Source organism: Balaenoptera ricei, chromosome 15 (assembly GCF_028023285.1).
Source record: "Balaenoptera ricei isolate mBalRic1 chromosome 15, mBalRic1.hap2, whole genome shotgun sequence".
Lineage (NCBI taxonomy): Eukaryota > Metazoa > Chordata > Mammalia > Artiodactyla > Balaenopteridae > Balaenoptera > Balaenoptera ricei.
Genome location: NC_082653.1, coordinates 71,565,222 through 71,579,418, shown reverse-complemented (window position 1 = coordinate 71,579,418; position 14,197 = coordinate 71,565,222). Strand labels below are relative to the sequence as shown.

General features: G+C 48.0%; 1 protein-coding gene and 1 non-coding gene across 2 annotated transcripts in view; one reads left to right on the top strand and one right to left on the bottom strand.

The window, feature by feature from the left end:
- The window catches only part of KDM8 (lysine demethylase 8), a 34,621-nt gene extending 26,502 nt beyond the window's left edge, over positions 1-8,119 (bottom strand). Inside the window, exon 1 of the mRNA XM_059898056.1 lies at positions 8,013-8,119. The gene's annotated coding sequence lies outside the window, so the exon portion shown is untranslated. The remainder of the gene's footprint in view (positions 1-8,012) is intronic.
- A 1,191-nt stretch (positions 8,120-9,310) lies between these two features.
- On the top strand, positions 9,311-9,383 carry TRNAK-UUU (transfer RNA lysine (anticodon UUU)). Its single transcript has one exon. It is a non-coding gene; the product is annotated as a tRNA-Lys (tRNA).
- The last annotated feature ends 4,814 nt before the right edge of the window (positions 9,384-14,197 follow it).

Sequence of the window (14,197 nt, the reverse complement as noted above, 5' to 3'; positions counted from 1 at the left end):
GAAGGAATGAGATCTTAACGTCTCTGGAGGAAACCTGGAAATACGTAAATCCTATACAAAAAGGTTTATCACAGTTGGTGTCTTTAGTGACTTTAGCCTGGACATTATATATAGATGGCAGGCCAGTCTCTAGGAATAAGTACTAATACGTGAATAGGTTCTACTGCTCACAACTTATGGTGATTTATTTGCACTACAATGTTGTAGGTATTATACTAACAGCTGCTATATGCCTCATCTCATTTGATACTAAGAAACAGGGACCATCATGCTTTTTGCAGAGACTGCTCTATGCTGGGGGTCAACAAACTTTATCTGTAAAGGGTGAGATATCAAATATTTTAGGCTTTGCAGGCCATACAGTCACTGCTGGTACTACTCTGTCACTGTAGTGTGAAAGCAGCTTTATACAGCATGTAAACAAATGGGCACGGTGTGTCCCAATAAAACTTTATCTACAAAAACAAACTCGTGCTTTAAGCTCACCAAAGCCCATTCCATCTTCTTCCGGGGCACACAGTTAGACTCCATTTCTCATTTGCAATTAGATGTGACCACGGCACCGTGTTCCAGCTAATGAATGGAAGTGACGTATGCCCCTTCCAGGCCTGGTCCATAAACACTTCCTATGTGATCCTCCACACTTTCCCTATCCACTGGCTGGAAGCAAAAGATTCTGAGGCCTTAGGGGATGGCAGAGCCATAAGATAGCCCCCCAACTAGGAATATCCATGCTGGAATGCTTCGGGAGCAAAAAATAAACTTGTATTGTGTTTAGCCACTACAGTGTTGATGATGCTTGCTGTAGCAGTTATCCTGCCCTGAATGAAGCAATAACTTCCTTCTACTATTGAGGAAACAGATGGCAGAGAACGTAGTAGAGGGTATTTGTTGAGTTCTGGTGGCTCAGAATCCTTTTCTCTTTCTTGACAACATACTTCCATCTCCTTTTGAGAAATTCCATCATACCCACTGAGATCAGTCTGGTGGGATGTTGCCAAGGGGTGGGTATGTGACCCAAGCTAGACAATGAGTTGCCTCCTTTGAATTTGAACTTTAAGTAGGTCAACTTGACCAGAGATAGCTGACATTTCAATTTTGTCCTAGTGGCAGTTTCTGGACCAGACTATTCTTGCTAGGGTCTCACAATTATTGTCCGCAATTCCTAGGATGCAGAACCACTTTAGTTCTTGTCTTTTCCAAGCCCAGTTCTCCAGCTTTCCATTGATTCTGTGGGCCCCACAGTCTCCCAAGAAATTTCCTCTTGCTTATGTCAACCAGGGTTTCTGTGGTTAATAATAAAAGAACCTTATTTGACCCTTAAAAGTAACTGATACTCAAGAGCCACTGGTGGATGGTGAAGGCAAGAACGAAGACATGCCTGTGATAAAGCCCCATTACATGCTCCACTTCTTGTGAGGGAAGAAAGTCACCCTAAGGTGCAAGAGAGCCCAATGATCCCTGCTTGCTGTTATGAACACTCTTATCTAACCCCCTTAAGTATGGGCAGGACCTGTAATTTGAGTGGTAGGCAGAATAATGTCCTCCAAAGATGTCCACATCCTAATCCCCAGAACCTGTGAGTATGTTACCTAACATGGCAAAAGGGACTTTGCAGATGTGATGAAGAATAAGGGCTGTGAGATAGGATTATACTGGATTATCTGGCTGGCCCCAACCTAACACAGGAGTCCTTGAAAGGATCTTTCCTGGCTAAAGTCAGAGTCAGAGGGAGACGTGATTACAGAATTGTTAGAGAATGCAATGTTGCCAGCTCTGAAGATGGAGGAACGGGGTCCCAAACCAAGGAATGTGGGTGGTCTCTAGAAGCTGGAAAAGGCAAGGAAATGGATTCCCCCCTAGAGCTTCCAGAAGGGAACGCAGCCCTGCTGAGACCTTGATTTTAGTTCCATGTGTAACTTCTAACTTATAGAACTGTAAGCTAGTAAATTTTTATTGTTTTAAGCCATCATGTTTGTGATAATTTGTTATATCAGCAATAGAAAACTATTATTACTTGCCTATTATAACCAACAGCTGTGTAGGTTTGGTATGTGTAGCTATTTACTTTTTGGTCTAAGATGGCAAAAGTGACGAGATGCCACTTCTGGGATCAGGTCACATAAGACTGGAACTTCCATCTTGCTGCCAGACTCTCTCTACTGCCTTCTTGGTTTGCACGCATCGATTAAGCAAGTGGCCCTGTTGCTTGGAGGGGCCCATGTGGCAAAGAACTGAGGGTGGCTTAGAGTCAACAGCAAGCTAGGAACTGAGGGCCTCAGTCCAGCAGCCCTCCAGGAACTGAATTTTGCCAACAACCACAGGCACTTAGATCCTTGTCCAGTTGAGCCTTCAGATGAGAGCTCAGCCCTGACACCATAACTGGAGCCTTGTGAGAGACCCTGATGTAGATGACCCAGCTAAACCCTGTACAGACGCCCAACCCACAGAAACAGAGATAATACGTGTGTGTTGTTCTACAGTCACTAAATTTATGGTGATGTGTTACGCAGCAATAGATAATAAACACTCCTACCAGATTTCCTGGACATGCTGGGACTCCATCTATAACTCACACCAAAGAACAGGAGGAGAAAGCATGGTTCCCTTTAGCTCTAATGTGTGTGAAGACGTTAGCAGTAGGTAGAGAAACAAAGACGTGTGAAGGATGCTAGAGATATGGTCCCTGAGGGTGCGTCGGACAAGCCATTCCTATTGCTGGGCCCCATTTCAGCTCACTCCGCACCAGTTCAGGAATATTCAGTATTCAGCAGACAGAATACTTGCCTCATTTCACCCCCAGAAAGACCCTACAAAGCTGATAAAGTACTTACAAAGCGTTTGCTGTAAAGCCAGGAATGCTCCAAGCACTTTATATACACTTCTAATTCTTACAGAAACTTTAGGTATTATCATCTCCATCTTACAGATAAGGAAGCTAAAGCAGAGAAGTTAAATGATGTCCCAAAGCAATTCAGCTAGTAAGAGGTGGAGCAGAAATTTAAAACTCGGGCAGTCTAGCTCACAAATCCATGATCTTATAAATGAGGGACCAGAGCCACAAGATCACAAGCCAGCACACGATGAAGCTGCACATCCGGGTTAACTCTCAAGAAAACTCTGAGGAAGGAATTATTATTCTCCCCATTCTAGAGATGAGAAAATCCTATCACTTCACATAAGAAAAGGGTGTACCTTTCTCGCTTGTTACTATTTTTGAGGTGCCTCTTCCTGGGCCTGTCCTAAAGTAAGTGCAGTAATTCAGAGTTTTTCTCAGTGCTGCAGTCTATCCCCAGCACCGCTTTCTAATTGTATTTGTTCCTCACCATAGTGTGAAGCCGACAGGGGTGTATGTGATCATTTCCCCTGCAACCCCACCCTCCTATTTTGCTGATGAGAAAACTAAAGTCCAGAAAAAATGAAGTGACTTGACCAAAACACACCACCACAGTCAATCAACTTGTGCAGAGACAGAACTTAGATTATGCTCAACCTCAGGGCCCTTTCGTATGTGCCATGTCAATGCTCCATGTTTTCTGGGTTTTTTTTTTTGTTTTTTGCTGTGCCACGCGGTTTGTGGGATCTTAGTTCCCAGAACAGGGATCAAAACCGGGGCCCTGCAGTGAGAGCGCGGAGTTCTAACCACTGCACCGCCAGGGAAATCCCAAGGCTCCATGTTTTATGTACATTATCTAACATATCCCTCACAATTGTACAGTGTGAGGTGCTACAGATGAATGAAGTGAGAGTTGGGAGATTAAGCAATTTGTCCAAAACTTCACAGTAAGTGGCAGTGTCCACTCAGACACTCTTCATGTTCGGGCATGAGGACTGCATCAGCTTTTGGAGCTTTGGATCCCAGCTCAGTCCCTGGTTCACAACGGATATCCTTCCCAGCTGGCTTACTGCATGACAGGACTCAGAGAGCCTGAGTGGCCTGGCCCAAGCCCGCCAGGATGACTTCTATCTCCAGCCTCCCAGAAGATTCATCAATGTCTTGTGTTGGTCTCGCTAAGAGCTTCACAGTGCAGGGCTTCCCTGGTGGCGCAGTGGTTAAGAATCCGCCTGCCATGCAGGGGACACGGGTTTGAGCCCTGCTCTAGGAAGATCCCACATGCTGCGGGGTAACAAAGCCCATGCGCCACAACTACTGAGCCTGCGCTCTAGAGCCCACGAGCCACAACCACTGAGCCCACGTGCTGCATCTTCTGAAGCCCGCGCGCCTAGAGCCTGGGCTCTGCAACGAGAAGCCCACACACCGCAACGAAGAGTAGCCTCCGCTCGCCACAACTAGAGAATGCCTGCGTGCAGCAATGAAGACCCAACACAGCCAAAAATAATAAATAAATAAATTTATAAAAAAATACCATACTAATATCAATAAAAATAATAATATATTAGAAAAAAAAAGAGCTTCACAGTGCAGGCTTCCAGCATGGTCTTATCCACTAGTCACACGCAAAACAGCACGTGGACCCACCAGCTGGCCTTCCTGGGTGGCCTCAATGCTCATCCCCTGAGTGTCGCACATGAGTCTCATAAAGCAATTTCGAAAAATCTCACCTTGAGCGTGCAACAGGCCTCAGAGGCCTCATATTCTGGCTTCTCACAAAGGTCTACAAAAAGGCCTCCCAGAAGACGACTTATTTGCCTTAATATAAAAATGGCTTCTGCTGGGGCCTATGTACCAACTTTGTAAATTGGTCTCTTAGTGGCCTTAGAAAATAGCCTCCTGGAGGGTTTCAAATGGGCTATAAACCAGGTCCCTGGGATGCAGATTTTAACCTTTGTAAATTGGCCTCCCAGGGTGACCTTACAAAATAGTCGCTCGCAAAGCTCGCAAAGGCCTTACAAAGCCAGCTTCTAAGGTGGCCTCCCGTGCTGTTTTGCAAAATGACCTCCCAAGGTGGTCTCGTGTTTGGTTTTCATAAACCGGTCTCTAAGGAGGCTGTGGTGCTGCTTCGCCAGGTGGCTGCGGGGAGGGCCTCAGGTTGACGGCCGTGTGCACCAGCCTTCTGGGAGAGAGGGCCTCGAGCCGGCTGTACAGAGCAGCCTCTCCGTGGCCACATAAAATAGCCTGAGTAATTTGTTTTGAATCCAGAGCTCCTCAGTGAACGCCTTACAACAAAGCCTTCAGAGAGACTTATGCTGACGCTGCACCACACAGCCTTTCAGAGGTGGGCGCTTCGGGATGGCTGTGCGTTCATTTTCAAAATGGTTTTCCAGGTTGCCTCTGTGTTAGCCACCTGAAACGGCCCTGCGCATCTCATGACTGATCTTAAACACTGGCCTCCCAGGGGGCCTTACAATAGCAGCCTGTAGCAGCCTGGTGAGGTGCCGCGCTGGCCACCATCCGTCTGAGAAGTCTCATGTATGGCTTCGTTCCATCGGCCTCCCAGGATCTTTCATGATTTGGCCTTTTCAATAGTTGCCGTATCGAACGGCCTTCCAAGGAGGAGCCGCATCGTATTACAGAAAAGTCTTCCAAAGTGGCCTCATGACCTGTTTTAAAGACTGGCTTCATTACATATTGGGCCCTTGTCTGAGGGCCAGGTGAAGCCTGGACTTCGTCTTAGTTGTACAAATCTATCTTCCATGATCCCTGTTAGCCATCTGAGATGGCCTTATAGGAGCAAGGTCCTTTCCCGGCTGGGTGAAACACCTTCTTGTCAGCTGTGTGAAACAATCTTCCAGAGGCGCTGGCCTCATGTGGGCTGTAAGCAGCAGCCTTAAAACAACCAGTTGACACGGCCTTCCACTGAAGGTCAGGTAGAGGCTACATTACGCTGCCTTTCTCAATGGCCTCACGTCCAGGCTTTACAAATCAGGCTTCCAGCATTCCCCACGCGTTAGTCTGATAGAAAGGTTTCTTGACGATTGTATCAAGCAATTTTCTGGAGGAAGGTATCAGCCTGAGTAGCCTCATGGCCTGGCTTTACTGATTTGCTTCCCAGAGTTCCTCACTGAATTGCCTTTTTTTCTAAAAGGTTGTATTAAACGAACGAGGCTTCCAGATGAGGGAATCAAGGGTAAACTGTGTGAACAGTCTTTCAGAGTGGGACTGCAAACTGGCCTTTACATTGGTTTCCCAGGGCTCCACATAAAAGGGATAAGCAAGTTGCATAAACAGCCTTCTGGTAGGTATAGGTGGATTAACTACAGAATTTATCATACAAACCAGGATGCTATATATAAGCCTTTTATTTATTTAGCTTGGTAAAATATACATTTTTCCTTTGCAAAATTTTTTATTCTCATCATTTTCTCCAATGTTTTTTTTTCACTGTTCGGAACTGCCATTTCTGCACGTAGGAATTTCATCTTACACAAGTTGAATACTGCAAGTGCTGATAGTAGCTTTCAAGGACAAGTCACAACCTGGCATTATTCCAGGCACATTGAGACCCATGGTCCCCATAATCACAGGCCATATGAAAAAGCCTGAGTGGCCTTGTATCCTCACTTTAAAGTCAGCCTCCTAGGGGTATACAGGTATTGGCCTTAAAAGACTTCTTGTTGGTTACAAGGCTTTTTTTTGAAGGGGGTGAGGGTAGAGGTGAATTGCTTTTTATAAAAGGTTGTATTAAATGAACAAACCTTCCAGAGGAAGGTCTTGTGTCCTGGCTTTGTAAACTGACCTTCCAGAGTGCCACCTGTCTGTACTGGTCTCATGACATGAGACAGCTTTCACAGGAAGCTCAGGTACAGCCTGCATAGAATTGCTCTTCTCAGTGTACTGTCTTGGCTTCTTGCATAAAGGACTGTTTGTTGGCATAGGAAATAATCTTGAAAAGGGGGTCAGACCAAGGTTGTATGAGCTAACCTCTCAAGAGTGGCTTTTGTCTTGGCTTTATAAACCAGCCTAATGTGAACTTCATAAACGGCTTCTTGCTGGTCACGTTAAACACCAAGGAGCCAAGTACAGGCTGTATACAACAGCCCGACTCAGGTCCTGACTTCATGAATTCACCATCCAGATAGAGGGTATTATGTAAGCTGGCCTTTGGTTGGCTATTAGTTAACAGCCCAAGGGGGTTCATGACGTTTATAAAATAAAGCCTTCTAGGAAGCCACCGCAGTCATCCCAGAATTCTCTTAAGTTATCTTTAAAACTCTAAAGCGCCTCCCAGAATACATCGGCCTCAATCTGGCTTTCTGGGACCAGGCTGCCCACTCTTGTAACGAGCAGACGGGATCGGGCTGGGCCGTCGGTGTGGCCCCAACACCTGCCCACCTCCTGCCCCTGGATTTACTCCAACCTTGTTGAGCACGGTGACCCATCTTCGCTCAGAGTTAACCCCTATCGAGTTAGACACCCCCGTCCTCCAGGCGGCCACATGCACAGGGCCCACCGGGTCCCCCAGGACGAGCGGGCTGGGCGGGCTCTACGTAACCCACCAACCCTCCACCCCGAGGTCTCACACCTTTTCCCTCCCCGGCGCCTCCCCCGGGGCTTCATTTCCCTTGGTCCACATTTGGGGCCCGATGGTTTAAGCGTGCCCAGTCGGCCTAGCTCCAGACCGACAAACGGCGACTAGCCCGGGAGGGTCAGCCGGCAACCACCTGCCGCTACAAACACGGCGGAAATCGGAAGCCTCGCAAGTGCATTAGAGTCGCATCAACGCGACACCAAGAACCGCGCAGGGACACGACCGCCTGCTCTCACACACGCGCAAAAAGAAATGACTGGCGTAAGAAGTGCACCACGCACGCGCAGGACCTTCCTCTTACCCGTGGAGGCGCTGGAGTTGACCGGCTAAACTGCGTTCTCAGCGCGCATGCGCTACCCCCGGTTCTTCCCCTCCCCCCCACCCCCCCCACCCCCCCCCCAACAGCCGGCTCAGTTTCGCTGCTTTGAAGGGCCGCCCTGGGCTTTCCAAAGCGCACGCGCGAGACCGTCCTTTCCTGCTTCGCCCCTTCACGCTACGCCTGCGCAGTCCTCCCCTCTCAGCCCGGCCTCCGCGCTTCTAAGAAGCCAGAGCTGCACGCCCTCTCGAGTTGCTCAAACTCACCTGTCTCGAGTTTGGACAGTGTCGAGTCGTCGGAGGCCGGCGACGACTCTTCCTTCTGGACCGAATACTCCGGCTGTCTCCGAGTCGTCAGAGGCTTGCCCGAGGAGTATCGATCACCAAGGCGTGCCTAGAGGAACGCCGAGTGATCGATGCCGTGGCCCCGCCCTCCCCGCCCCGCCCCGTTTAAAAGCTGGAGGGTGGAGCGACAGCCTAGGCTTGGGCTTTTGCCTCAGTTTCTCTTACCAAGTGGGTAACACGTGCGATTGCCTCTGTAACGATAACTTCGTGTACAAGGCAGCTTCACATCTACCATTTTATCTAATCGTACAACTAGGATTATTCTGTTTTACAGAGCGGTAAATCGAGGCTCAGTGAGATAAAGTGGTCAAATCCTCGTACTTTCGGAAAGTCGCAGATCCTGACTTTTCGAAGTTCACCCCCAAGTGCTGCACCCACGGCCTGTGGGAGTGAGGAGGACTCAGGGTTTCAGTACGGGGTGGCAGGCGAGGGGTCAGAGCCCTTACTTCTACCACTGCTAACTTGATGCTGAGTGGTGTGGGCATCACTGGGGGTTTCGGTTTCGAGCAAACTCCCCGTGGTCTCCAAGGACTGGGCCCTTTGAAGCATTGAACAGAGGCGATAGAAAGTTCTGCTCGTACTGCGTTTGGAATCCAAGTGGAAATAGGAAGGAAATTTATTTACTGGTGTTAAAGAAGAATTTATTTGTGACATTTGTTAAAGACGGTAAGGCAGACTTTATTCACTGGGACTGCTGCGATGGGAGGGGCAGAAGTGTTGTGATAGGGGAGAGAGATGGGGCACAGCTCTGAATACAGCAAGGACAAGTGGAGATTGATAGCCAAGGAGCAGGGTCTGGGTCAGTGGATGGAAACTTATTAAGAGGAAACATAATGGGTAAGGGGAATTCTGGCTAAACCAAGGTCCCAGGTTTTTTGCTGATGGCAGGTGAGGGTGATAAGATATCAAGGGTAGAGGATAAGGATTTTGATCAGATATGAAGGGTAGGGGATTTTTGCTAAACTGACCCAGCAGAATTCTTGCTAAAACTAGACAAAGCAGATCAAAGACAGAGCCCAAGGGCAAGGTGTAGTTACAAAGAGGTCTCAGAAGAGTCTGACTAGAGTTAAGTTGAGGAGAGAGTCTTTGTCACTGGTTACCAGAGATGTGTCAGGCATTGTCTGGGCCCCCTAGACTCCTCCAAATCATGTAATTCTCTTCACAAGCCTGTGAAGTGGAGATTATCATGTCTTATTTACAGTCAAGGAAACTGGGGGAATTCCCTGATGGTCCAGGGGTTAGGACTCTGTGCTTTTACTGCTGAGGGTCCAGGTTCAATCCCTGGTTGGGGAACTAAGATCCTGCAAGCTGCGTGGTGTAGCCAAAAAAAAAAAAGAAAAAAAGTAACTGTACTGTCAGGGAGACTGAAGCTCGCTCAAGGCCAATTCAGCTGATCAGTGGATCCTGGGTACTGTGCTAGCACCAAAGAAAACACACTGAATCAACTTACCCAGCCCTCACAGATCTCACGGGTAAGTGAGATTCACAAATATTTATTGAGCATTTACTATGCACCTAGCACTTCCAAGGTACTTTTAAAATATTAAAATTGTAGATAGTACTATCATAATTATCATCCCCAGTTGGGTGATGACAGCGTTGAATTTTACCTGAGCCCTGTGCTCCTGGGAAACAGTGACGGTTAAAGGAAGACCCCTTACCCTTTTTTGTTCTGGAAGGGTACTTGCTGCAATGAACCACCATTCCTCCTGTGACTTAGGGGGACTCATGGATGCCCACTTTGTTTACCTATGACAAGGCCAGCCACAGACCCTCCAAATCCCTGTTCTTTGCCTCAAAAGTAACTAGCTGAACTGCTTGTCTCCACCAATCATTCTGAGCAAAATTCCTGTGTGGATAAAAAAAGTGTTGCCTGCCATCAAGCCATCAGCTACTGTAGCCACCCCTACCGGTGCACCCTGAGGAGAATTCAGGATGGAGAAAAACAGGATACTGGCCCTTGATAGTTAAGATGCATATCAAAAGAATCATTTTAATGAGCCCAGACTCTTGCATCTTCCCAAACATAGAAAAGCAGTAAAATCATTAACTTGAGATGTCTGATATTTGTGATTAGCAGTAGTAATCTTTTGCTGTTTGACTACGTAGGTTTTGTTTGTTTGCAAAAACTCCTATGTATCTAGGCTACTCCCTTACTTCTTTGGAACAGTTCCTATCTGAGAGTCTATATGCTGGGCTAGAGTCCTCAGTAATGACCCCGAATAAAACATAACTCTCAGTGTTTAGGTTGTGCATTTTTTTTCGGTTGACACTTTTTTTTTTTGGCTTACAGGATCTTAAGTGCCCCAACCAGGGATTGAACCCGCACCCTCAGCAGCGAAAGCATGGAGTCCTAACCACTGGACCGCCAGGGAATTCCCTGTTGACACTTGTTGACTAAACTTTGGTTAAATTCTCTCCTTCCTCCAGGCCCCTGAACTTTGGCCCACTCTCAGCCTGAGCCTGCAGACAGCCCCTCCTGAGAATAGAGGGGCCTCAGGATAAAGCGCTCCCTGACCTCCTGTCCCATCATGCCTCCCTTTCATCCAACCTCCCAGTTCCTTCTTGCCTCGGTTTCTCCTCTTATAAAAGGAAAATTCTTTTGCCTAACCCTTGAGATGCTTGCAGAACTATGGTCACAGCACTGTCTCTGTTACAATAGCCCCTTTCCCCCTTTGCAATCATCCTTTCAAATCAAAGTCTCCTCTTACTAAGTCTGATTTTGTTTTTTTATTTGACAGTGAATGGGCAGAGACTACAGTGGGTGGGGGGGCACTTGGCCTCTAAGAGCCCAGACAGGCCCCACTGCAAGGACCGAAGGAGATTCGAAACCAGGACCCCCTGATTCTAGAAGGACACTCTGATTCACTTCCACAATCAGGAAAGGGGTTCTGGCCTTTAACATTGAGTGTGAAGTGCTGCCAGCCAGGCAGAGAGAAACAGCCCTTTTGCCAGCTCGTTTGTGTTTTCAGAACTGGCTGGTTGAGATGAAATACAGGCACAGATGAAATGTTTTTAGAAAAGAAAAGAACGGCAATCTTTCACCATGGGGTTTCACTTCCTGTAGTCTCCTTGCCAATCCACCCCACCTCCCCTCACTCCCCGCCGTCAAGCTGACAGACCCATCTGAGTGCTGCAAGAGGCACTGAGCAAACAAAAGGAGTCATTTACGTCTGTGTTTGTGATTTTTCTCCATTTGATCAGCAGCCTGTAACTTTAATATATCCAAGTGTGCTGGGAATGTTTGCGGCTTAATTATCACATGTATTTAAAATACACACATACAAACAAAACTCCAAACTGGAAAACAACATTTAGCTTGGCAACGGAAGAGATGTTTAATTTACTCCAATTGTTTAAAGATGATGTGAAAACCTCCCACATACTGGCTTTTCCACTGATTGGTTGAGTGACCTAGGGCTGGTCAATTACCTATTTTGTGCCTTCCTTCCACTTTGGTATGTTATCTTCACTGCCTCAGTTAGTGAGTCTAAGATGATCTTAAAAGTCTGGGCAGGAAAAAACATGGTGTTTTGTTGAGTGGACTCCACTGGGATGGAGGCAAAAAGTCTGTGACGTCAAGTCAGACAGACGGACACGTATTGCCTCTCCGAGCCCTAGCGTTCTCCTCCAGGAAATGGGTATGAGAACCTACATCCCAAAGTGGTGGTGAGTATTAATAAGACAGCTGTACATCTCAAACTATACCCCCTAGTCTCTTGTTTGTCCCAGAATCCATATGTTCCAACTTCTCATTTGCCTACTGGTCCAGGTCCCATTTCCTGTTCCTTGTTTCTGGCAGGCTTGTGACTACTTTGACCGATGGAATATGGCAGGAGTGACGCTATGGGACTCCTGGGGCTGGGTTTTAGAAAATAATTCAGCTTCTGCTTTGTTCCCTGGAACTCTCAGGAGCCTGGAGCACCCATGTAAGAGGTCTGACCCCCCTGAAGCCCAGGTACCAGGCACTTGAGTGAATGAGCCTTCAGAAGATTCCACCCCCAACCATACAAGTCTTCCCAGCTGAACCCTGGATGTGATGGAGCAGAGACAAGCTGCCTCTGCCATGCCATTTCCCACCCCATCGAATCTGCAAGCACGATATAATGGTTATTACATGTATGAGCTTTAGAGTAGCTCAGGATTAAATAAAGGGAAGGGGAGTAACTCAGATACCTTCCATGCAGAGGGAGTGTTCCAGGAAGAGAAAACAGCCTGTCTGCGGGGGGGCAGGGCAGGAGAGACCATAGGGGTGATTTAGAGCAAAGATCTCCAAAGTATGGGCGTTCCCACTGGTGACACAAGGCCTGCCTGGGGAGGCATTTTCTCCCACGCCCGGGAACGTCGAAGTGTCATTGTGGCATTCATTTCATCAGGAATAGCCGCCCAGTTTGCACACGTATAGGCAATAACATCTTGGTCACAACCGCCACCTGCTCTACAGCGATTACATGATGACATAGTCTGCAAGAGGCATCCTGACTTCAGACGTTAAATGTGAAAAAGAATATGCATCTTAGAATAGATAAAGAGGGGTAAGAAAATAGTACGAACATCAGGGGTTGGCAGAATATGGGAAAACTGGCAAAGGGCTTTCGCGAATGGGAGCCTCTTGGGAAGAACTCACGATGCGCGGCTTGGGTGAGCATGTGGCAGGGGGCCGGGGACATGGTGGGGTGGTGGCCCTTTCTGGCCATCTTTGCATTCAGCTCTGTAGTCAGTACCCGCCGGAACCAGGTCTTGCTGCCTCCAGGCCCAGCCCCCGGCTTTTTACATCTCCAGTACCCCAGTTATCCATCCGGTAACCTCAAGAGGCCTGGGATCTTGCTGCTGTGTCTTCCTCTAGCAATTTCAGTGCAGACTGAAAACAGGGGTGGGGTGGGGTGGGGAAGAAGCTTGAGCTTCTGGGCCGTCTTCTTTTTGGGGGGAGCGCTGCACCGCGGGGCATGTGGGATCTTAGTTCCCCGACCAGGGGTTGAACCCACGCCCCCTGCATTGGAAGCATAGAGTCTTAACCACCGGATCACCAGGGAAGTCTCTGGGCTGTCTTGAGAGGGAAGAGCCTGGGCTCTGCGCCTCACAGAATGTTGTAGTCGCCACCGCCAAGACGTCTCGGCCTGGCTGCCCCTTTGCCCTGCTGTCCCCCAGCTGCAGGAGGCTTCTGGAAGCTGCGCCCAGCCTGGTGTGATGACGCCTGTGAGGGTGAAGCAGAAGGAAGAGTCCGGATGTCCTGTCCTCGCCCTGTGTCCATCCCGGTGTCCATGGGGAGAGGCCATCATCAGCGAGCAGAGAGGGGGCAAATATGGACAAAGAGCTTAGTTGATTTTCCCCAGGGGGACTGGAAGGGCCATTCATCATCATCATCATCATGAGGATTGTGATTACCATTGTTTTCAACAGTGGAAATAGTTACCATTTCTAGAGCATTTACCAGGAGCTGAGTGCTTTGTATACACATCGTCACCTTTTATCTTTACTTGTGGTTCTGGAGACGTTGATACTAAAACTCCATTTTATTTTTTTAATTAATTAATCAATTTAGCTAGTGGCCACGCCACGTGGCTTCAGGGATCTTAGTTCCCCGACCAGGAATCAAACTTGTGCTCCCTGCAGGGGAAGCTCGGACTCCTGACCACTGGACTGCCAGGGAATTCCCTAAAACTCCATTTTAAAGATGAGAAAAGGGAAGCTTGAGGCAGTAACCCTCCCAAGGTCGCACGATTGCTGGGGCACAGTTGTGCCCCAATCCTCTAGTCCTGGCTGGTTACAGAAACTGCAGGAAGACACTTTAATCGCTCAGAGCCTCGTGTTCTTTAAAGAATCAGACGAAAGCTTGGGTACCCCAGACCTTCAGAAGGCTTACATCTAGTGAAGGAGCTGGAGAAGCTTGGGGTGAAAGTGATCAGTGATGCCCATCAGGGCAATTCCACGAATATTTTCCTGAGTCCTCTGATAAGCCAGGCACTGTTAGACTCTGGCAGGGGTGGTGGGGATGAAGCTACAAAGATGAAAAAGGCATATTTTATGTCCTTGGGAACTTAGACATTAATAGGGAGAATAAAAATAAGGATATGGGCTTCCCTGGTGGCGCAGTGGTTGAGAGTCTG